General features: G+C 40.4%; 1 protein-coding gene and 1 pseudogene across 5 annotated transcripts in view; both read right to left on the reverse strand.

Moving 5' to 3' along the window:
• Positions 1-25,903, reverse strand: part of SOX5 (SRY-box transcription factor 5) — a 1,357,610-nt gene that overhangs the window by 576,336 nt on the left and 755,371 nt on the right. The gene's annotated exons all lie outside the window — the stretch shown is intronic.
• Positions 25,412-25,534, reverse strand: LOC132539573 (U4 spliceosomal RNA; annotated as a pseudogene).

Genomic DNA, 25,903 nt, shown 5'->3' on the forward strand with positions numbered 1-25,903 from the left:
ACTTGAAGGCATAAAACCACTGAAAATTTTGTCTGAATTTAAATATAAGTAATATATGGAGAAATATGCCCTCTACTGCACTCACTTTACCCCTTTGGAAGTATGAATACAAGGTTATTGGTTTCTTTAGAGATGCTGTCAGTTTCCAAAGGTCCTCAGGATGATTTTGCTAAGGCAAGGTGAAAGGAAACATCTCAGTTTCACTGGTTACTTCATTTATGCTGAGCTAAACCTCTGGAGTAGTTTTACGACTTGGGAGGGAAAGGGAGACATCTGGATAATCTGAGTCTATATTCTCCTGTCTTTTTAATAGGTTGTCATGCTATTTAAGAAGGACCTTTGCTTTGGAAAAATGCTTTATTATTTATTTTTTTTGTCTACAGGGTTATCACAAGTTCTTGGTGCCTGTACTGCAAATCCACTGCTCTTGTGGCTATCTTTAGATTTTTTTGGATAAGATAGAGAGAAGTTGAGAGGGGGGAGGGAAAGATAGGGAAAAAGAAAAATACCTGCAGACTTGTTTCACAGCTTATGTAATAATATATGTATATGTATATATATATAATTATTATTATTACACTGCTCAACTCTGCCTTGTGGTGATGCAGGGGCTTAAATCTGGGACTTTGGAACCTCAAAAATGAAAGTCTCTTTGCATAGCCATTATGCCATCTCCCCTGTCTGCAACATCACTTTTATACTAAGTTATTAAAAGGCACAGGAAATAATGTTTTGAAGTATTCTTTATAGTATTTTGACCTTGTGCATTCCTGATTCACTGTTCCCACACCAGCCTTTTCTTTTTCTTTCATAAAAAATTTAGAAAGATAAGACAGATAGACAGACAAACAGATACAGAAGCAGAGACATCAAAAAGCTTGCTCCCCATCCATGAGCTTCCCCTGATGTTGGGAGACTCCTATCTAGCGTTGGGGTCTGAATGATAACCTTTACCCACTGTGATATATCCCCAGCCCTATCTGTGTTATTTTTTTAAATGTTTATGGTTATTAAATTCTAAATATTGTCTTAAAAGGACAATAAATAAATAAATTGATTTCACCAAATCAAGAAGGCTCTGACTATCTAAAGTTATTCCCTAAAACTTTTGCTTTTGTCCATGTGGACAACCCAGATACTCAAAAGCAAAAAAAAAAAAGAACAAGGCTACAAAGAAAATGACATTTACTGGAAGTTCCCACATGGTCAGTACTGTGTTAATTGCTCTCAGTGGCCTCACTACATTCTCTGTACACAAAGCCCTCTGCACAACCAAGGTTAGAACCCTCATTTTACAGATGATAGAATATAACCTAAAACAGATTAAGCAACATACTCAAGTCATAGACTTCCTCCCTCCCTTTTTTGCCTCCAGGGTTACTGCTAGGGCTCAGAATCCACTGCTCCTGGAGGCCATTTTTTCATTTTTATTGGATAAGACAGAGAGAAACTGAAAGGGGAGGGGGAGGTAGAGGGGGAAAGAAAGATAGACACTTGCAAACCTACTTCACCATTGTGAAACGACACCATTCAATGCAGGTGGGGAGCTAGGGGCTGGAACAGAACCCTTGTGCAGGTTCCATCTTCGGTCATAGACTTTTTAAGTAGAGAAATTTAGATTCAAATCTAGGTGTGTCTAACTCTAAAACCTATGCTTATTTATAATCCTGGACTAGGAATCAAAATAATGAATTACATAAATTCAGTGTATAAAGCACTCAGATATTTCCCTGTCCTATATAAAACAACACAGGATTAGACAAAAGCAACTCTATGTTCTTCTAACAATTAAACTAGGGGGCTGGGTGGTGGCACATCAGGTTAAGCACACATAGTACTAAGCATAAGTACCCACTCAAGGATCCCAGTTTGAACCCTGACTTCCCACCTGCAGGGGGATGCTCCACTCTCTCCCTCTCTATCTCCCCCTTCTCTCTCAATTTCTCTCTGTCCTATCCAATAAAATGGAAAAAATGTCCACCAGGTGTAGTGAATTCATAGTGCCAGCACCGAGCCCCAGGGATAACCTTGGAGGCAAAAAAAAAAAAAAAAATTAAACTAGAGTTACTAACTGATGTCACAAGTCCACTCTCAAATACTCAAGAAAGATATGTGTGTGTCTTATATGCATATATTATACTTTCTATATAATATCAAAATATACACTTGTATCCAAATGTTCATAGCCACATAGTCACAAAAAGTAATGACAACCCTGATGCCCACTGATAATGAGCTGATAGATGGATAACTAAAAATATGGCATGTTGACACACTAGAGTATTATTCAGTGGTAGAAAAGACCTAATGCACTATATGGATGAACTTTGGTAAAGGACACCAAGTGAAAGACGTCAGAAAACTACAACAGTAACAATAACTAGGTGGCTTAATTCATCTAGGTGACACCATATAACTTAAATTCCCAGAATATGGATTTCTATTAGAGGTTGTCTGTGGTTAGGAGCTGAGGGTAGAGAAGTGGGGAGAGAACCGATCACTGATAAAGAGGTGGTTCTTATCTAAGGTAATAAAAACATTTCAAAATTGATCATGACAAGGTTTGTACAACTCTAATAATAATATTAATAATAATAATAATAATGCATACTTTAAGCAGATGAGTTGTAGAATGAGTACATTATATCTTAATAAAGACCTCGCTAAACAGTTCTGTAAAACCGTGCACTCATATCACTAGAAAGAGACAGGCGGGGTGAGGAGGGGCAGGTGGTGGCACAGCTGGTTAAGCACACACACACTAAAGAGCGCAAGGATTTGGGTTCAAGCCCCTGGTCCCCATCTGCAGGAGGGAAGCTTCACACATGGCGAAGCAGGGCTGGAGGTGTCTCTTTGTCTCTATTCCTTTCTATCTCTCCCCCTCAATTTCTCTCTATCTATCCATCAATAAATAAATTAGACATAAAAAAAGAAGACAAAGAAAAAGAGACAGGCAGTATAACCCTTAAGAATTGAAACTACAGGGGTTGGGTGATAGCGCAGTGGGTTAAGTGCACGTGGTACAAAGCACAAGGACTGGACTAATAATCCCGGTTCGAGCCCCCGGCCCGCCACCTGCAGGGGAGTTGCTTCACAAGTGGTGAAGCAGGTCTGCAGGTATCTTTCTCTCCCCCTCTCTGTCTTCCCCTCCTCTCTCATTTTCTCTCTGTCCTATCCAACAACAAATGACATCAACAACAACAATAATGACCACAACAAGGCTACAAACACAAGGGCAACAAAAGGAGGTAAAATGGCCTCCTGGAGCAGTAGATTCATGGTGCAGGCACTGAGCCCCAGCAATGACCCTGGAAGCAAAACAAAGAAGTGAAACTACAGGAGTTGGGCAGCGGGCTAAGTGTACATGGTGCAAAGCATAAGGACAGGTATAAGGATCCCAGCTGGAGCCCCCGGCTCCCCACCTGTAGGGGAGTCGCTTCACAAGTGGTGAAGGAGATCTTCAGGTGTCTACCTTTCTCTCCCTCTCTGTCTTCCCCTCCTCTCTCCATTTCTCTCTGTCCTATCTAACAACAACAACAATAACTACAATGACAAAAAAAAAAATGAAACTACTGAACAAACTAGCTTCTGCAACAGGAAATGAGAATAGATTTTATTCCAACATTCCCCTCTGTAACAGCAAAGCTTTCCCTTTCCAGGCTCCAAATGGATGTCTATGTAATTGAGAATGCTGAGAAGACATTCCCCACTGCCAGTCACAAATGTTTTCAGACCAAAGCTTATTGAACAAGTGAGAACCTCAGTCTAGTAGCATATTTACCTTAAGGTTAAACCACCTGTTTGATCTTTCTTTCTTTCTTTCTTTCTTTCTTTCTTTCTTTCTTTCTTTCTTTCCTTCTTTCTTTCTTTCCTTCTTCCTTCCTTCCCTCCTTCCTTCCTTTCTTTCTTTCTTTCTTTCCTTCCTTTCCTTTCTTTTTCTGCCTTCAGGATGATCACTGAGGCCCAGTGCCTGCCCTGTAAATGCATTACTCCTAAAAGCTATTTTTTCCCTTTTGTTGCCCTTGTTGTTTATCATTGTTGTTAGTATTATTATTATTGTTGTTGTTGTTGTTGGATAGGACAGAGAGAGGAGGGGTGACAGAGAAAGGGAAAGAAAGCAACCCCTCTGCAGGTGGGGAGCCAGGGGCTCGAACCGGGATCCTGAGGCCAGTCCATGTGCCTCGCACCAACGCAGTTAACCCACTGTGCTACTGCCCAGGGCTCCTTGATATTCCTTTTTATATAAACTTGTCAGTGATTTGAATATTGTATAGATACCAATAAAGAACAACTAGAATGAATAGTGGGGAAGTTATATATGTTTGTATGCATGTATATGTATTCCAGATAGAGAGAGTGAAAGAGAGGGACTGGGTGGTGGCACACCACGTAGACCCCACATGTTATAGTGTGCAAGGACACTGGTTCACACCTTCAGTCCCTATCTGTGGGAGAGTCATGAGTGGTGAAGCAGGACTGCAGAAGTCTTTTCCCCTCTCCACCTCCCCCCCAATGTCTCTCTGTCCAAAAGTAAATAAATAAATAAATATACAGGGAGAGAGAGAGAGAAGTCACAGAAACAAAGCTTCTTCAATGTGCTGGGAGCTTAGCTTGAACCTGGGTTGTACACATAGCAAAGCAGCACACTATTCAAGTGAGCAATTTCATGGCCCACTGTTTATTTATTTACTTATGTGGAACCAGGTCCTCCAACATGTACAAATTCACCACTCCTTGGCTGACTTTTTAATTCATTTAGATAGAAAAAGGGCTGGGGAGACAGCATAATGGTTCTGCAAAAGACTCTCCTGACTCTCCATGGTCCCAAAATAACTCTCCTGACTCTCCATGGTCACCAAAAATAACTCTGTGTGTGTGTGTGTGTGTGTGTGTGTGTGTGTGTGTGTGTGTGTGTGTGTGTATCTTTCTTTCTATACCTCTCTCATTAAAAATTATATATATATATATTGTATAAGTAAAGACAAAGAGAGAGAGCATGGAAGTTCCCCTTTATACCCTGGGGTTTGAACTTGGGCTGTAAACCTGGTGAGGTACACGCCCTACCTGGTAAATTATCTTTGGTCCCTGAAAAATAGTGTTTTAAAAGAATTTACTAATATGCTAGCACCTTTTAGAATATGTATTTACTAAGACAGGGAGAGGGAGAGAGACAATAAGGCATCATTCCAGCATATGCAACAGCAGAGATCAAACCCAGGACCTCATACCTGCAAGGAATGTGCTCAAATACTGAGCAGATCACCCAGGATGCTCTATTGACACCTGGGGAGAAGAATCCCCACCTGCTCCCAGTAGGTTCCAAAGTGCAGGTGACCAGAGGGAAAATTTGTCAACATCAGTTTTTCCTCCAACAGTCTCTTATTAGATGACAGGGAAAACAGGATGCCGTGGCAAGGAATAAGCAGGTTAGTAGTCACACATCCCATGAGGCTGACAAGTTTTCGACCCTCCCTAGATGTTTTGCTGGTTAGTTTTGGTGGGGGAAACTCAGGCATGCACTGAGCAAGAAACAGCAGGCTCTGGAGAGGGGCTGATAATGCCACACTGTATCTGGACACTCTATATGCTTATACCTGCAAAGTTATTCCATGTGGTTACTCCGTGCAAGTAGCCTTCCCTTGCAACCACAGTCACATTGCTGCAGTGTTTCTGTTGTGATTGTCGCAGAGAAGTGGAGCCGGTGCCATTTGTCCATGTTTTACAAATCGCCATCTGGCAGGGAGATGGCAACATGTGAAATCTTCACAGGACTCTTGTTTTTCTGCTATCTGCTGGATCACTAAGGAGATCACCAGATTGCTGGGATGCCTGCCAGATGGTAAGCAGGTATGTTTATGAGTTTAAGATTCTTATTTTCTTTCAATGCTTTCCCATGCTGTGGGTGCAGAGGCAGAAGAGGGGAAGGGAGGAAGGAGAGTGTGGAGGAGGGCATGACAGGGTGGGGAGGTGGAGGAGCCTGACAAATGTCTTCCAGGTTTCTAGAAATGGCAGTTTCCCAAGGTCCTCATTGAATCATTTTCTACCCAGGTTGAAAAATCACCAGTCAGAGTGTCATAGGACCACTACTACTACTACTACTACTACTACTACTACTACTACTACTACTACTACTATACTACTACTACTACTACTATACTACTACTACTACTATACTACTACTATACTACTACTACTATACTACTACTACTATACTACTACTACTATACTACTACTACTGCTACTATACTACTACTACTACTACTATACTACTACTACTACTATACTACTACTACTATACTACTACTACTGCTATACTACTACTACTACTACTATACTACTACTACTACTACTACTACTATACTACTTTACTACTACTACTACTTCTTCTTCTTCTCCTCCTCCTCCTCCTCCTCCTTCTTCTTTCTCCTTCCTTCCTTCCTTCTTCTCCTTCTCCTTCATCTTCTCCTTCTTTTTAATCTAACATTTTTTCAATTTTGTGCAAATCAGCAGCCAGGAGATGGTACTTCTACATTCTAAGTACCTAAATTGTGGGCATCTGTTATTCAGGTCAGCAACAGTAGACACCTGGTGAGTGCACACCCATGCCTGGGGCTAGGCTACCCTATAGTACTGAAATAAAATGGAGGTCAAGGTCTGATTTACTTTTCTCTTTTGAATGAACTGGCGGCTTCACACATGCTCAGTTTTATAGCTCTGGGCCATTTTTCTTTTTAATTTGGAGATTTGTACAGAGGGGCAGATACCACAGCACCAAAGCATCTTCCTTTGCAATAATGCCTTTGTTATTTGTCAAATTCAACAGAAAAAGTTTCTAGGCTAATAGCATCCAGAACCATCACAAGCAGTGGGCAGACACCACGATTCCCCTTTGTGGGCAGTAGATGCTACTCTGGTGTTAGAGATTGGTAATGATTTGTCAAAATTTTTTGCAGGGCTTGCATTGATTAGCTCTAGCTATTGGTGGTATTAAGCGTTAAACCTAGAGTAGCCAGGCATTGGTGCACTTGGTTCAGTACACACACCACAGTGTTCAAGGACCTGGGTTCAAGCCCCTGGTCCCTACCTGCAGGGGAGAAACTTCACAAGTGTTATATAGCAGGGCTGCAGGTGTCCTTCTGTTTCTCCCTCTCTATCTCCCCCTCCACTCTCAATTTCTCTCTGTCTCTATCCAGTAATAAATAAAGTAGGATAAAAAAATAAATAATAGAAAGAGGATTGAACCCAGGACTGCTGTATGTAACTCCTCTTCAAATCACAGTGTTGCCTCTGCAGCCCTTACTGTATTTGTATATTTGTGTTATTCACCTAAAACAGTTGTAGGCAAAGTGTATTTGCCTAGTGGAGTTCTAACAAGGTTGCAAAGTGGGTAGAGAGCCAGTCTTGCAAGCATGAGTTTCCAAGTTTGGACCCCCAGCACGGCTTGTGTCAGAGTAGTGCTCCAGTTCCTTCTCTTCCTCTCTTCTAGCTTCTCTGACCAGTGGATATATAAATAAAGCAAGATAAGTCTTTGAAACCCTTTAAACAATTGAAATTCTCAGTGCAGAATTCAGGAAGTAAGTGGGAAGATAAGAGCAGGTGCCTGGAGAAAAAGCTAAGGGCTTCTTAAACAATTTGATCAGAGACTAAGTGACTGTCACAAAAGAGGTAGTATCTGGCAGACAGACAGGGTCAGTTCTACTCTCTCTCTTTTTAATTATCATTAGTTACTTAATATTTATTTACAAAATTATAACAGGTGTCTAATTTCATACACCAGAGTTCTGTGTCCCCACCCATGCCCTCCTTTGGAAACTGCAGTAGTTCTTCCAAGGTCATCAATATGGGCTATCTATCTATTTATCTATCCATCCATCATCTATCTATCTATCCATCCATTTTTTCCCTAAAGTTTGGATTCAATGCTAGCTCAGCCCTATACAAGATGTGACTCCAGACAGGTTTATGAAATGCCTTTAACACTGCAATAACTTATCTAGGAAGATGGTGAATCAGCTCTACTCCCTATGCTTATGATGACCTTAGAAAGAGAAGACATGCACATTGTTAACAGGGACAATACGTGATGCCTAACAGCTCAATAATTGATGCTGTAAGCATGATTATTGATGCAGTCCTCCACTGGAGAAGGTTCTTTTTGGGCTGAATCCTGCTCACATGCTTTCTATAAGTATATACCTAATCTTGTAAACAAGATTAGGTATATACTTCTGTGTGTAGAAGCAGACACACAGAAAGTCTGTTGGGGGAGTCAGGCACTTTATGAAGAAATACACATAAATACAAGCCTACATGCCTACTAGTACATCTATCTCACTCAATCACAGGAAACAAACATAAATATTTGGCAGAAGGAAATAAAACTACCTTTTAAGGGTGATTATTTGCCACAAATAGCAATAAAATCATTTCACGGTAAAAGTCAAATTATCCTTTATTGATAGGGTTTTATGCTTCCCCCCATTACCAAATTACTGTTGGAGCTGCTATCATTTTTTTTCTTTATTTGACAGAACAGAGAGAAATTGAGATGGGAAGAGAAGAGAGGGAGAATATCAAAGAGACCTGTGCAGGATTTTCTTCACCTCTTGTGAAGTTCTCCCCTTGCAGATGGAAGAGTAGGGACTCAAACCCAGTTTCTCGTGCATGGTAATGTGTCAACTCAACTGGGTGCACCACCACCCAACCTCTGGTTTTGCTTCATTCTCCTTTTCCTCATTTTTTCGCCTTCCTTCTTTCCTTCCATTCATCCATTCCTTCTTTTATTTTTTAAAATTTTATTTAAAAATTTATTTATGTTTATTTATTTATTTTGGATAAAGACAAAGAGAAAGTGAGAGGGAAGGGACACACACACACACACACACACACACACACAACTTATACTGCTTCACTACTTGTGAAGCTCCCCCTGCCTCAGTGGTGGAGTGGGGAGGAGCTTGAGCATTATCACGAGCGGGCACCACTAGGTATGCCACTGCCACCACAGGGCCTTTCCACTCTTCTTTCTTCTGACAACAACCAACAGTATTACTTGCAAGCTAGGCCAAGTTTAGTGGCCAAGTTCAGTGTCTCTTTTTGCTCACCCCTGCAAAAAGTGTAAAACCACCGCAAATTCCTTCTGCTCCTAACTTCTTCCAGAAGATGTTTCCTCCTAGGTTATCAATGTCTACTTAATTTCCAAGTCCACTGGCTGATTTTCTGTCCTTACTCTTTATAGAATTTAAAGCTCATAGCACCCTGTTGCCCACACCTCTCAGCTCCTGCCCTCCTTCAGCTTTGGAAATGTTTCTGGGGAGGGTCTCCTGATTTTCTGTTTGGCCTTTCTCAGACTGCTCTTAGCCTTGAAGTCACTTTCTCTATCATTTCTCCCCCACAGAGAATATGGATCAACATTCTTTTTGGGATGCAGAAGTTGGGAGCTCTGGTTTCTGTAATTGCTTCTTCACCGGACATGGGCATTGACAGGTCAATCCATATCCCCTGCCTGTTAAATAGAATTTTCTAAAAGCTTAGTTTTATGTGACATAGGGTATGAGAGAAAAAGTGAAAAAGAGAGTACTGCTCACTTCTGACTGATAGTGCTTCCAGGGGAACCCCTGCTATGCTTGAACACTAAGATATCACCCCAGCCCTGAAAAAAAAAAAACTTCCTTAACATACCCATCCAAAAATATTTGTGTATACCTATGTTCATAACAGCACAATCTGCAATAGTCTAAACCTGGAAGCAACCCAGATGTCCAGCAACAACTGAGTGGCAGAGAAAGTTGTGGTCAATATACACAGTAGAATACTACTCAGGCATTAAAAATGGTGATTTCACCTTTTTCAGCCCATCTTGCATGGAGCTTGAAGGAATCATATTAAATGAAATAAGTCAGAGACAGAAGGATGAATATGGGATAATCTCACTTATAGACAGAATTTGAAAAATAAGATCAGAAGGAATAACACTAAGCAGAACTTGGACTTGAATTGGTATATTTCACCAAAGTAAAAGACTCTGGAGTGGGGGGAGGGTTCAGATCCAGCAACATCATAACAGTGGAGGACCTAGTGGAGGTTGTACTGTTATGTGGAAAACTGGGAAATGTAGAAGCTATTGTTGACTGTAAACCATTAATCCCCCCAATAAAGAAATTTTAAACAATACTGCAACAAGAACATCTCCACCTCTATGATTATCGAGACATTCAATACTGCCTTGTTTTTACAAGCACTTAATTTAAATGAATGTCTTTTTTTCTGTTACTGCTATTACTTAGCTGTTTTAAATATGCAATTGACATATATTCTTTAAACATTGTTTTATTGGGGGAAATGCTGATTTACACAGTTGCTGTCACAAGAGAACAGTTGTACATTTTCCCCAAGTTGAGTGTCAGCACACCTCAGACATCTACTATTAACTCACAAATTTAAATTTGAGTAAACATTTTCAAATTTGGCATGATCTTTATATCCCTTTTAGAATCCATTTAATTTGAAGGCAGCTACTGCTCATAGAATTATTGGAATGCATATGAAAGTGATTTAGTAGAACTCAGCAATTATTAATTGAGTGCCAGTGAGATATATAACATTATTTTTATAGGCATCCTTGAATACATAAACTTCAACCAGATGCTTTACAAATGAAATGGATGGAATAACTTCCAAATGCAAAGCAAAAACTTTAAGACAGTGCTAACAGTTAACTGTGCTAACACTAAAATGCAGTTCCTCCCCTAGTTGGGACCAAATGTTCACCAAGTCAGATGAAAATGTTGGGAAGAGAATTACAAAAGTATCTTCAAATTTCTAATTATACCATCATCAATCACTAAAGCAAAGCAAAACCCCTCTTCTGCCAACTAAACACTCTTCTTTATTCTCTCATCTCCTAACCACTGCCAGTTCATTAGTTTAATTGCTGCTCTGGTCTTCCCTCTACTTCTAAAAGTATCAGAAGCCATTTTCACATATTTACAAACAAATACTCTCTCCATCTTTTGGTGCTTATTTTCTTTCTTCTGATTTGTGTATTCCTTCAAAGTAATCATTTCAGGGATCTTACAGGGTCAGTGCAACTGTTTTCTTCTTACTATGTACTGTTCCTCCCCTAAACAGAAAGTAAATAAAAAACACAAACCAAGGCCAGTAGATAGTTTGAGCTGTAAAGTGTGCAGTTTACCATCGATGAGCCTTGGGGTCAAGCCCCAGCACCTAACAGGAACATTCTGAATGGCACTGGGGGAGTCTTCATGAATAGTGAAGTGATGCCATGTTGTCTTTCCCTCCTTTGGCTTTCCCCACCTCTTCCTCACTTTCTAAATAGAACAAACTATTGATGAGGGGCTGGGCTGGGCTGGGCTGGGCAGTGGTGCACCTGGTTAAGCACACATATTACCATGCATAAGGACCCGAGTTCAAGCCCCCACTCCCCATCTGCGGGGGGAAGGGGTTCTTCAACAGCGGTGGCGAAGCAGTGCTGCAGGTGTCTCTGTCTCTCTCCCTCCTCCTCCTCTCTCAATTTCTCTGTCTTATTAGAATAGAATAAAAAGAAAAAAAAGAAAAAGAAAAAATGGCTTCCAGGAGTTGTGGATTCATAGTGTCAACACCAAGCCTCAGTGATAACCCTGGTGACAATAGTCATAATAATAAGGTTGAGCATGGGAAGTCACTCAGCTACATCATGCTTCTATGGGGTCCTTAGTTTTTTCCCCAGTGACACATAAATAAATCCTGTAAAGCTAGATAACACAAAGGGACTCAGAAGTTGTACAACTCATTCTGACAGAAAGCTTCATCTGTTACGCTGAGCTATCATGGTGTAGGGGATTGAACTTGGGACTTTGAAGCTACAGGCATGAAAGTCTTTTTGCATAACCATTACACTATCTTCCCATCCAACAAACCTTCTATAGAGTGACTCTCGCTATTGCATTAAAGTGTACATCTATTAAATAACATATATTTAATCTCAACTTTTCCGTAATGATATCAGTTTTGCAAAGTGGGGTACAACTTGTTCTCAGATGATTTTTTTAATAGAAGGGTAACTCTGGTTTTCATTTTTATTTATTTATTATTGGAGAGAGACTGAGAGAAATTGAGAGAGTAAGGGCATTAGAAACGGAGGAAGACAGAGAGAGACCTGCAGCCCTGCTTCATCACTCATGAAGCTTTCCCCCTGCAGGTGGGGACCAGGGGCTTGAACCTGGGTCCTTGCACACTATAATGTGTGTGCTTAACCAGATGTACCACTGCTGGCCCCTCAGCTGATTGTTTGCACCCATGCATCAAGGAATAGAAAGTGAGGCACAGCCTAACTGAAGAACACCATTTCTGGACTCTAGCTAAGGCATCTGCTTTCATTAGAAGAGCAGAGGTGTTTTTGATTATTTGTTTTATTTTGTTTTTTAGTAAGATACTGGAGAATGGACCCAAGATCTGGCACATAGACAGTAGCACCAAGGGGTGGTGCCACCTCTCTGGGCTGATTTTGTTCCCACTCTATTTTTCAAGACTGGGAAAGGGGCTGGGGGAGAAGAGAGACACAAGGTATGGCTCCACCATCCATGAACACTCTGATACCATCCATGGTGCTCCCACACAGTGCTCAACTTGAACTCAGGGTCTTGTGCATGGTGAAAGGTGTATTCTATGGAATAAACTACCTCCTAATTTTCAGATTTATTTATTTGCCACCAGGGTACTTGCTGTGCTGGGATATTATGCAGATGAGGTCACATCCACCATGTTTCCCCTCAGGGCATTCAGATGTCAGGCTGTGATGCAGAGGAGAGAGAGGAGATCCGGAACGGAGAGGGAACAAAAACCTTATTCACCCAGGCACCTCAGAGTTGGGTGAGAGTGCAGCAGTTCGGGCCACGTGGAGCTAGGAAAATGGCCGCCTCCCACTATGCACAACACCCTTCCCTGCCTCCAGTCACTGAAGTGAAAAGCGGGCAAGAGAGAGAGAGGTGGAAGCAGGAGGGCTTTATAGGGCAAAAACCGGAAGTGACTAGTTGGGAGAGGATTGGTTGGGAATGGCACTCCGGGAAAGTCTCACGGGAATTGACAATGCCCTGAGGGGACAACATGGTGGAACAAGGCACTCCAGGATTAGAATTACAGCTCTCATGGGAATGGACTATACCTGAGGGGACAACATGGTGGGTGTGACCTCATCTGCACAATTTCCCAGCATGGCTAGAGCTTGGTGCCTACCTGATTTTACCACCATTTCCTGGAGGCTATCTACCTCACAACCATCACACTTGTTGACAAGGGGTGAGAGACAAGAAATAGAGAAGGAGAAAGAGAGGAAGATAGAAGAAAAGATACCTGCAGCACTGCTCCATCACTCCTGAAGCTTCCCCCTTGCAGACTGAACCTAGGTCATTGAGCATGATATGATAGGCACCTTACTGAGTGAGTCACCACCTGGGCCCCCTTTAAAATGTTTAAGAGGCTGTATAAATAGTTTTTCAATAAAAGTATCTCAAGGGCACAATTTACAAAAGAGGTAAAAAGTAGTATGATTATGCCCTTTGTCCTTCCACTTACTAATTGTAAGGTGGTCATCTACAAATATATATATAACTTGTTTTTATTCATTATTTAATATTTATTTACAAAATTATCAGGGCCCAGCAGTGGTGTACCTACCTAAGTATACATATTACTAAGCACAAGGACACACACAAGGACCCAGGTTTGAGCCCCCTGCTCCCCACCTGCATTGGGGATGCTTCACAAGCTATGAAGCATGTCTGAAGGTAACTCTCTTTTTCTTTCCCTTTCTATCTCCCCCTCCTCTCTCAATTTCTCTCTGTCCTATCCAATCAAATGGAAAATATGGCCACCAGGGGCAATGGCTTCATAGTGCTGGCACCAAGCCCCAGCAGTAACCCTGGAGGCAATAACTAAATAAACAAAATTATAAGATAATAGGGATATGATTTCACCCCACACCCACTACTAGAGTTCTGTGTCCCTATATCCCTCCACTGGAAAATGCAGTGGTTCTCCCAAGGTCATAGATATGGGTTGACCATAGTTTTCCTTAAGGTATGGTTGACACACAACTGTCCTAGATTATTTTCTACTTATTATCATTGACCTGGTTACCCAAGTCAGAGTCCGAACTACAGATCAAGTCCCAGTATGGTCAGTTGAGAACACCCAGGGAACCAACCATGATTTTTCCTTTAAAATGATGGTACCGAGGTCGGGCAGTGGCGCAGTAGGTTAAGCGCACATGGCGCAAAGCGCAAGGACTGACTTAAGGATCCCGGTTCGAGCCCCCGGCTCCCCACCTGCAGGGGAGTCACTTCACAGGCGGTGAAGCAGGTCTGCAGGTGTCTATCTTTCTCTCTCCTTCTCTGTCTTCCCCTCCTCGCTCCATTTCTCTCTGTCCTATCCAACAACTAACAACATCAACAATGGTAATAATAATAATAACCACAACGAGGCTACAACAACAATGGCAACAAAAGGGGGAAAATGGCCTCCAGGAGCGGTGGACTCATGGTGCAGGCACCAAGCCCAGCAATAAACCTGGAGGAAAAAAAATGATGGTACCTAGGCCAGGGGGGCGGGTATATAATAAATGACTGATGAGGCTAACAATAATAATTTTAAAAAAAATAATGAATAGATAAATCTCCTTGACACAGGAATGGTTTCCTTTTCCTGTGCTGGTTGTTCTGTCTGTGCCAATACTCTCACACACACCCCTTCTAGGAATGGCATTCAGCCATGTTGGCAACCACAATTAGAGCAAAGAAAATATGAAATTTCTCTTCAAAACATAAGTGGAAAGATGAATGCAAAGCCAAGCAAAAAGTACCCAGATTCAACAAGCACATTGTTAAATGTCACTTCCTAGTAAGACACTTTATGAGCGTCAAGGGAACAGGGGCCTGTAGAAGCTGGGGGGATCAAATACAGGCATGGCTTGGGAAAAAGGATCATCAGGGAATGGCAGTCCAGGGACACACACACACACACACACACACACGTTTCTTCCAGGAAACAGAGGGAATGGGAACTTGGGCAAAGGGAGTAAGAAAATGGGGGAAATAATATTTTATATATTGTAAATCTTTCTTATAGTTAAGATTCTGAACCATGGGACTCCATTCCAAAACACAATTAAATAAATTGAAAAAAATTAACAAGGATGAAAAGATAATTCTAATAGATCCTTCTGAATGCCAACGTAACAATTAACTGTATGGTTCAGGAGAGAAATCAGCAATAGTAGACATTTTCAACCTAATAGTCTAGATTCAGATCAAGCAGGATTTCATCAGCCAGAAGGATTCAGATTCCATCAGCCAGAGATTCCCTTGACAGAGAGAGAGACACCTGGACCAGGGGAGAGCACAACAGTAGCACACCAGATATTCATGTCTGAGGCCACAGAAATCGCAGGTTTGGGGGGTTGGGCGGTAGCTTAATGAGTTAAGCGCACATGGCGAGAAGCGCAAGGACTGGCATAAGCATCTCTGTTCACAAGCGGTGAAGCTGATCTGCAGGTGTCTATCTTTCTCCTCCCCACTCTGTCTTCCTGTCCTCTCTCGATTTCTCTCTGTCCTACCCAACAACAATGATAGCAATAGCAATAATAACAACAAGCGCATCAAAAATGGGGAAAAATGGCCTCCAGGAGCAGTGGATTCGTAGTGTAGGCACAGAGCCCCAGCAATAACCATGGAGGCAAAAAAAAAAAAAAAGGAATATGCAAGAGAAAAACAGCGCTTTTGGTATCTATCTCTTTGCTTTCAGGGGTTATAGCTAGGGCTTGGTGCCAGCATTATGAATCCACCACTCCAGGTGACCTTTTTTTTCTACTTTTTTGACAGAGAGAAATTAAGAGAAGACGGAGAGATAGAGAGGGAGAGAGAGACACCTGCAGACCTACTTCACTGCTTGTGAAGTGTCCCCCCATGTAGATGGGGAGCAGTGGCTCAAACCCAGTTTCTTGCTCTGTATGCTTAGTACTATGTGTGTTTAACTGGGTGTGCCACCGCCTGGTTCCCTGGTATCTCTCTAAAAATAAATAAATCTTTTTTGTTAGAGACGGTCATCTATTGGAAGCCAAGAATTCATCACCCCATTATCCCAGAGAGATGTTTGTGGCCATTTTTTTCAATAGTTCAGCTAATGGGCAAGGGTCCTTAAGCTAGAGATCAACAGCTCATGAATCATGGAAACTTCATGTTTTGCTTCACATTAAAAATCAGAGAACAATTTTCATAGCTCCTTATTTGTAATAAAAAAGTGACAGAGGTCAAACATACTCCTTTCTTTAAAATTAAATAATATAAAAATCATATTTACTTATTAGATAGAGACAGAGAGAAACTGAAAAGGGAGTGGGAAAGAGAGAGAAAGAGAAACACCTTCAGCACTATTTCACTACTAGTGAAGCTTTCTTCCTGCAGGTGGGGACCAGGAACTTTAACCCTGGTCCATGCACACTGCAATGTGTGCACTTAGCCAGGTTGCACCACCACCTGGCCCCTTCAGTTCCCAGTACCATCATAAGCCACAGTTGAGCTGTTCTCTGGCATAAAACAACAACAAGAACAACAGAAAGAAAGAAAGAGGAACCCAGAAGGGTATACTAGATACCTAAGAGAAAGACTCTTCCTGGAAGACACCAACTTTCTGTGAGCTCACTGGAGATATCTGGCAGGCTAGGAAGAGTGTACTAATTACAATGAACTAAAAGGGGCAGGCTTCCCTCTGGAATCCAGGGCACTCCACACTATGATCCAGAGAGGAAAGCATGAATCAGAAGTTCCTGATCTTAAGTCATATCTAGAAGCAGATGTGTTATGAGTAGCTCTTGGGCCATCTATCCTGGACAGAGGAGAGTTACATACTGATTTCAAGTGTTGGAGTATGAGTCCTACCTGAGACAAGGTGTCAGCTGAAAACCATGAGAGCCACCTGCCTAACTGTGCTTAATGTTGAGATAAGTGCTTCCCAAAGGTCAGGGCAGACAGATCTGTCCCCACCCTTGGGGAACTCACTGGCTGAAAAGAGAGACTACTGATGCAGATCTATTCTCACATGTGCATACAAGACAAGGGAGACATTTATAGACATTTACAGAATGTCCACTCCTGACTGACATTAAATTAATATAGTTTAATTCTGAAGCATAGCATAGGACAATTTTGGGTTCATTTAATTGTATAGTTGACATTGACATGACGTCACAGTTTTCTAAAATCCACCTACAGTTTTCAAATATATTTTCTTTTTTATGTTTATTCATTTGTTTTTTTTTAAATATTTATTTTATTTATTTATTCCCTTTTGTTGCCCTTGTTGTTTTATTGTTGTAGTTATTATTGTTGTTGTCATTGTTGGATAGGACAGAGAGAAATGGAGAGAGGAGGGGAAGACAGAGAGGAGGAGAGAAAGATAGACACCTGCAGACCTGCTTCACCGCCTGTGAAGCGACTCCCCTGCAGGTGGGGAGCCGGGGTTTGAACCGGGATTCTTATGCCGGTCCTTGTGCTTTGTGCCACCTGCGCTTAACCCGCTGTGCTATAGCCCAACTCCCGATTTGTTTGTTTTTATATATAATTTCTTTTAAAAATTTTTTTAATGTCTTTAATTACTTATTGGATAGACAGTAAGAAATTGAAAGGGGAGGGGGAAATAGAGAGGGAGAGAGATACCTGCAGCACTGCCCCACCACTTGCAAATCATCCCCCTTGCAGGTGGGAACCCGGGGCTCAAACCCAGGTCCTTGAGCATTGTAACGTGTGCTTAACCAGGTACACCATCACTTGGCCCCTTTGTTTATTTATGTATATTATTAGATAGAGATATAAAGAAATTGAGAAGGGAGAGGGAGATGATGAGGGAGACAAACACCTGCAACCCTGCTTCACCACTCATGACATCTTCCCCATGTAGGTGGAGACTGGGGGCTTGAACCCTGGTCCTTGCACACTGTAATGTGTGGGCTTAACCAGGTGTGCCACAGCCTGACCCCTTCAGGTACAACTACAAAATGAACACTATGTTAATGAAAACAGATACATATGCAAGGCTGCTCTATTTCTAACAATTGCCTTTTAATCTGTCCAAAATAATATTCAACTTAATTCTGCCCCTCAACATTGGGGAGGTGCATATTAAAATGGTTTGCAGTCAAGACAGCCTTTGGCCTCTGTTCATTGTTTCAGTGCTTTTTTTTTTTTTTTTTTAATGGAGAAAGATTCTAGTGTCATGTGGAAGAAGTGACTGAAAGAAAGGGACATTTTAATCTGAGCATCCTACTTCCAAAAAGATGAGAAGAAGAAAAAAAAAACATTTATGTTGGTATCACAGAATGTTATGGAGTCAAAATTAAGAAAATAAATAAAAAATAGTCGTATAAAAAGACTTAATGAAAATATTACACTGAAGGAAAATATAAAAATAGAAAAAGCTGTGGAGGGGGCCAGGCCATGACACACATATCACCATGTTCAAGGACCCAGGTTGGAGCCCCTGTTGTTTTCACCGGGCTGGCTTCACAGGCGGGTAACAGACGACCAGGGACTCATGGTTGAGCTGTAGGCAGTATCTCTTTATTCATGCAGGACGCAGCACAGTCTAAGCCGAGCTAAGCTAAACTCTAGGTACCGTAAAACTCACAATGCTGTCTTTATATATACTTGCCAAGTAGGGTGGAAACAGGATGTGACATAGAGAGGGTGGAGAGAAAAGTGACTGGTGAAAATCAGAGTGTGACAAGGAGAGGATCAGGGTGTGACAAGGAGAGGGGGTGGAGCAGGTGAGAATTCTATCATTGAACCACTAATGCCCTGGAGGGAGGGTGGTGCTTGTTAACAGTGGTTATGTAAATAGAATGAAGTGGTTATGTAAATAGAATAGTGTTAAGCAGGGGGGATTTAAACCAAATGAAACAGAAGGGGTCTCATGCATACCAACAAGCCCCCACTCCCCACTTGCAGGGAGAATGCTTCACAAACTGTGAAGCAGGTCTGCAGCTGTCTTGCTCTCCCCTTCCCCCTCCCCCTCTCAATTTCTCACTGTACTGTCAAATGAAAATAGAAAGGAAAAAAAAAAAAGGAAGGGAGTTGGGCTGTAGTGCAGTGGGTTAAGCGCAGGTGGCGCAAAGCACAAGGACCAGCATAAGGATCCCGGTTCGAACCCCGGCTCCCCACCTGCAGGGGAGTGGCTTCACAGGCAGTGAAGCAGGTCTGCAGGTGTCTATCTTTCTCTCCTCCTCTCTGTCTTCCCCTCCTCTCTCCATTTCTCTCTGTCCTATCCAACAATGACAACAACAATAATAACTACAACAATAAAACAACAAGGGCAACAAAAGGGAATAAATAAATAAAATAAATATTTTTAAAAAAAGGGAAAAAAATGGCCACTGGGAGCAGTAGTTTCATAGTGCCACCACAGAGCCCCAATAAAAACTCTGGTGGGAAGAGAGAGAGAGAGAGAGAGAGAGAGAGAGAGAGAAAATATGTGAGTATGTGTGTGTGTGCATGTGCGTGTGCGTGTGTGTGTGTAGAGAGAGAGAGGAGAAATATATATATATATATTATACAGAGAGGATATATATGTATATATGTATATACATAGAGAGAGGAGGAGGAAGAGACAGGAAGAAAGGAAGGAAGGAAGGAAGGAAGGAAGGAAGGAAGAAAGGAAGGAAGGAAGAGGCAAAGTAACTATACAGACAATCATTCCAATAGTACTCAGTAAGAATCTCTTCCCTCAGTATCTACTAGCAAATTAATGTGAACATTTTTGTTTCACATACAAACTTACAAATAAAACTTATCAAATACATTTTATTGAATGGATTGTAATCATTTAAAGTTCTGGTTAGATTTCAATACAAATACAAACAAATTCACATGTTTTTGCTATTGGTAAGTGATAATTTAAAGCAGCAAAGTAAGTGACATTCCAATAACTGCTAAAGTTCTATCAGTTGAATTATGTTCAATAAAAAGGCTTAGTTAAGAAAAGTGACTATTTACCATTGCATAAAAGAGGAAAATGAATGTTGCTCTGCAGTGGTAGGTACATCACATTTCATTTCTCTCCATTGGAAACTACAGCAGTTCTCCTAAGGTTGCATATATGGGCTAAATATTATTTGTACAACTACTTGTCTATATTTGTATACATTTGCCCATTTTTCCCTCCATGGTCCCATTTCTCTTCCTTTCTAAGTCACACCTACACCTGTTACTATATCGAAATGTCCCTCCCTCTTTTCTCTTTTAGTTTGTCAGAAAATAAACTGCAAATACTTCACTTGTGACTTGAAACATTGATATCAGGAAGATACCCATTGAAGAGGCATAATGTAGCAAAAACTACAGTAGCAGAATGACTCCACAATTATGAAACCTAAAAAAATAATAGCACCTATTTCACTTTTCTCTTTTGTAAAAAGTGCACACACTGTAATGTTATTATTTCCATATTCTAAAATGTGCCATTATTAAAAAATTATCAGTGATTTAATATTGATTTACAAAATTACAGCCTAACAGGGGTACAACTTTGCACCGTTCCCACCACCAGAGTTCTGTGTCTCAACCTCTCCATTGGAAGCTATAGCAGTTCTCCTAAGATTTAAGATATGGGCTAAATATTATTTGTACAATTATCTATCTATATTTGTATACATTTGGCCATTTTTTTCTGATGGACCCTCTTCACTTCCTTTCTAAGTTACACCTACACCTGCTACTACACTCAAATGTCCTTCCCTCTTTCCTCTTCTCTCTCCAGGTCCTGATGGAGTTGAGGTTCAGAGTCCTCTAGTTATCTTCCTCCTATCACTTCTCCTCCTCTGGAAGTATGGAGCAAAATTATTTTTGGGGTGCAGAAGGTGGGAGTTCTGGCTTCTTTATATGCTTTCCACTGGACACAGATATTAAATGTGCCATTCTTTTTTTAATAGTATACATTTCATGAGAAATTTAAAAAAGAAAGAAAGTAAGAAAGAAAGAAAGCTAGAACACCACTCTGCTCCACTCTGCTTGGGATTTTCCACAGGCAAGTACTGTGCTCTACCCACTGAGCAACCTCCCCAGCCACTAAAAATGTGTTACTCTTTAATAAATCTCAGAGCAGAATTTGTTCATTCTGAGTGCCATTCCTTGGCAGCTCTGCAAAACAAGGTAAGATGGCTTAGCATCACTTTTATCTGTAAGGATTCCCTGAGGCATTTTTTGTAAAAGGGTTAATGACAGATGTTTCCATTAAATCTGACCCACCTCTTAATTTTGCCATTGCCTGAGAATTTGGCTTTGTGCTTATTTGCATGGGCAAATGGAGTCACTCCATAACAAGTAACACACCGCCCTCCTTGAAACAAAAGGTCAATTCATTTTAAACCAAAGTGCACAATATTTTTTGGAGCTGCAGTTAAAAAAAATCACTTTCATACAATGCTACTATTTACAAAGAATTAAAAAGCTCTGTTTTCTGAACCCCTGGACACAATGTACATCTGTAGGCAGTTGTGAGTACTACCAATAGAAACAAATACACCTCCTTGTAGGTAACCAACTAGAAAAATCACTTCTGTCTCTGCCATGTTGCTCTTACCTTTTTGTTTCTTTTAAATACTAAGTACAACCAGAACACAGTACATTTTCTTTGCTGAGGAATGAAATGAAAACTCCAAAATGTTAGCAGCATTTACTTTCTCATGTACTAAAGGTTATAGTGTTTGCAAAGAAAGAAAGAAAAAAATTATGTAAGTAGAGGAGTAGTTATTATTTTAGATTGGTAGAAAGATATAGGCACACCCACTTGAACACACATATTACCATGCAAAGGGACTAGTGTTAGAGCCTCTGCTCCCCACCTGCAGGGGGGATGCTTCATGAGCAGTGAGGCAAGTCTGCAGGTGTCTCCATCTCTCTCCCTCTCTATCCCCCTTCCTTTTCAAATTTCTTTTAATCCAGTGTAATAAAATAGAAACAATGAGGAAAAAGGAGAAAAATGGCTGCCAAGAGTGGTGGATTGATAGTACTTGCACTGGACCCCAGCAATGACCTTCATGTCAAGAAAGAAAGAAAGAAAGAAAGAAAGAAAGAAAGAAAGAAAGAAAGAAAGAAAGAAAGAAAGAAAGGTAAAGAAAGGAAGAGAGGATGGAAAGATGGAAAGAAAGAGAGAAAGAAAAAAGGAAGGAAGGATAAAAAGAAGGAAGAAAAATATATGCTTGAAATCTTATAGGGTATCAACTCAAAATGCAAAGGTTCAGAAATGATTATGTTTAACTACATGAAAAGCAAAGATGATCTTAAATCCTGAGGAGGCTGCCAAATAATAAGACTCTTCAAATGAATTCAGTGTATTTAGTGATTCGTTTGATTTTTAATATTTATTTAATATTTATGAGAGGGAGAGAGAGACCAGAGTATGTATGGCTCAACTCTGGTAGATGCAGTGCTGTGAATCAAACTGGTGCCCTCAGGCATGCAAGTCCTGCGCTCAGACACTGACATGCATGCAGTTTAAATGTGATGTATAAAACTCTGGGAAAGCCATTGCTTCTGACAGAAGGATCAGATAAAGTGATAAAAGTGAAGGGGCCTACCATGATCCTCTGAGATGCTTCAAAAAATGTGGTTCCTTTTTGAATAGTTTGTAGCCAAGACTTAAACATTAACCTTAGTATATGATTTCACTACAATGGAGCATGTAAGGAATCTAAAATGATGACTTGTGAGAGAATCACTCTAATTACATATATATATAATTTCAACTTTATAGTCTAATTGGTACAGTATTTCAATATTGAAATTTTGGTGTTAAATTTCACCTTACTCTGAAAACAGTTGTCCTATGTTTTATTTATTATAAATCCATATTCAAAACACACTCATTATAAAACTCTTGAATTATCTGGATAGGAAATAGGATATATTTTCAATTTGAAGACTGAAAACTTGCTAAATAACTAATTTCTTTCATCTTAGATAACCCTTAAGCCATACATGGTACTTGGACATAACAATGCAGTGAAACAATTCTGAAACCTTCCTAGCTCCAATATATATATATTTGCTAAAAGGAATTTTATTCTCACCAGAATGCCATCACTTTGCTTGAAAATGAGGTTAAGATATACCCCCCTTCCACCTCTGATTGTTCACTTTTAAGCCCCATCTCCAAATCCCAACAAGGATACCCCATTCAAAGTTCAAGAAAATAGAAATTATCCCTCCTGTGCTAACTCTCAATGACTGGTCTTCAAGATAGAGTCAGGAACACAAACATGAAGAACACATAGATCAACAAATATTTATAAAGTGCAGAGTCTTTAGAAGATTTTAAATATCAAGAATATAACGTGAAAAAAATAGGGTTCCTTTTTTTCTTTGTACAAAGTACTTTGTCAAGTAATTAAAGAAAAAGAGGTAAACAATGATAACAAAATATCATAGCTGGGGGGAAAATACATTAATTGAATGAACTTGGCCATGCAAAACAATGGGAGAAATTAGAGATTTCAGTTTTAAGAGATACTTTGCATTTACAAATGCAGTTTTTGTACACAATGTACAACAGCAAATCAAAGTGAAGTAAGAGCAACTATTGACTCATGTTTCATAGTTAATGATGTCTCTCCATATAATAGTTAATTGTATAATTAATTAAAAACACTATAATAGCTTCTATTGTGTCTGTACAAAACAGTCAATACATGTATGCCATTTAATCTTCCAATAACCCAGTGAAGTATAGATGATTATTGCCCTCATTTCATACAATCAAAACACAGCCTTGAAAAGGTTATAGACTTCCCCAAGGTCACATATTACAAATACCTAGACATGCCAACTCTAGACTTAGGTTCTTGACGTTGACACTCCTTTTGTGGGTACATGAGCTTTGGAATCACACATGTAGGGTAATAGTCCATAGGCATCTATGTCTTTTCTGTGAGTATTTAGGCAACTTTCTACCATTTAAAACAGGAAGCAGAATTCTGCTCTACTGACATGAATGGCATTTATTTGAATATCTCTAACATCTTTCATTACGAAAACAAAATAAAATTCTCTTTTGAGAAATAAGTGCACCCCTCCTCTACTCTCAAAAAAAGATAAAAATTTAACCTAACTCTGACCAAGAAACAAAAATAAGTTAACCTTGTCAGTCATGAGGATGGATTCAAGCATGGACCTGGCACACAAATCAAGGTGACAGATGACTGCTATGGGATTCTGGAAAAGTTATGAAGAAAGTATCCCTAGCTGTTATTGTAGGATCAAAGATGGGGGCTGATTACCTGTCAGTTGCTACCTGAACCCAGTCTGCCTAAAATTGAAACCCACACAGAGAAAGAGGAGGAATGCCTAGAGATAGAGAGAGGAGCTGAGCCCCAAGGGTGGTCACTCTTAAGTGACATAACCCTGAAATGAGGCAGTTATTCATTTTGTCCTGCTTTATATCTTAACTGCATTTCAGTTACCAAGTTTCAGATGTTACTATGACCCCATCCTAACCTCCCTGGGCAGAAGACCTCACCAATGTGTCCTGGAATCTCACCTCTCAAGAGCCCTGCCCCACTAGGGAAAGATAGTAATAGGCTGGGGATATGCATACACCTACCAATGTCCATGTCCAATGGAGAAGCAGTTACAGAAGCCAGACCTCCCACCTTCTGCACCCCAAAAAGAATTTTTAGTTCATACTCCCAGAGGGCTAAATAATAGGGGAAGATGACTAGAGGGCTGTGAACCTGAATTACACCAGGACCTGAAGCATCTGTCATCAGGAATTTTGTTTTTATACCATCACTGAAAGGTAAGCGAATCTGGAAAAGGAAGCCAGGCACTGTTTCTCTTGTCTGAGAGAGAAGAGCAAAACAGGAAGGATACTTATAAGTAGTAATAGGTGTAGGGGTGACTTAGGAAGTGAAATCAGGACCAGAGATAAAATGGGCAGTAGATATAGTGATAGTGATAGATATAAAGTCAACTCATATCTGTGACCTTGGGAGAACTACTGCCGTTTCCAATGGAGGCAATGGGGACATAGAAGTCTGCTGGTGGAATGGTGTGGAATTATACCTCTATTATTTTATAATCTATTAAATCACTAATAAAATATATATATAAAGATGTCATTACTTGAGTTGTCAATATTCCCTCTTTCCACATGCTCAAGCACATTTGAAATAGACTTCTGTAACTGATAACTGAAAGAGCCCAAGCTATAAATCCATGAAGAGAGATCAAAATAACACCCGGAATTAGTGAGTCCTTGTACTGTTAGCTGTTTCCTTAAATGTCATCCCACTATTATCATATCAGAATCAGGGGGCTGGGAGAGGAGTCAGTTCAGTCTTAGAGGAGAGGATTTACAATCCCATCAACACCATTTGCCAGTGTCTCCTTCTATAAATAAATATAATAAAATGACTTTGTTTTATTTTTTCAATTAGCAATAATTGTCCCTTGGATAAACCTCCTTGGCTATAGTACTGCCACTGCACAAAGCTACTTTTTATTTTTATTAGTGATTTAATATTGATTTACAGACTGTAAGGGGTATGAATGTAATAGAGGTATAATTCCATACAGTTTCCACCACCAAAGTTGTGTGTTCCATCCCCTCCATTGGAAGCTTTCCTATTTATTCCTCTGGGGGTGTGAACCATTTTTTTTTTCTGGCTTCTGTAATTGCTTTTCCACTGGACATGGATATTGGCAGGTGGATCCTTGCCTCCAGTCAGTTTCTACCTTTCCCTAGTGGGGTAGGGCTCTAGAGAGGAGAGGTTCCAGAACACATTGGTGAGGTCATTTGCTCACGGATAAATAAGTCTTTAACTTGCTCTGAAAACTGAATTTTTGAGAAAGTAGAAAGATAT

Source organism: Erinaceus europaeus, chromosome 7, assembly GCF_950295315.1.
Source record: "Erinaceus europaeus chromosome 7, mEriEur2.1, whole genome shotgun sequence".
NCBI classification, from domain to species: domain Eukaryota; kingdom Metazoa; phylum Chordata; class Mammalia; order Eulipotyphla; family Erinaceidae; genus Erinaceus; species Erinaceus europaeus.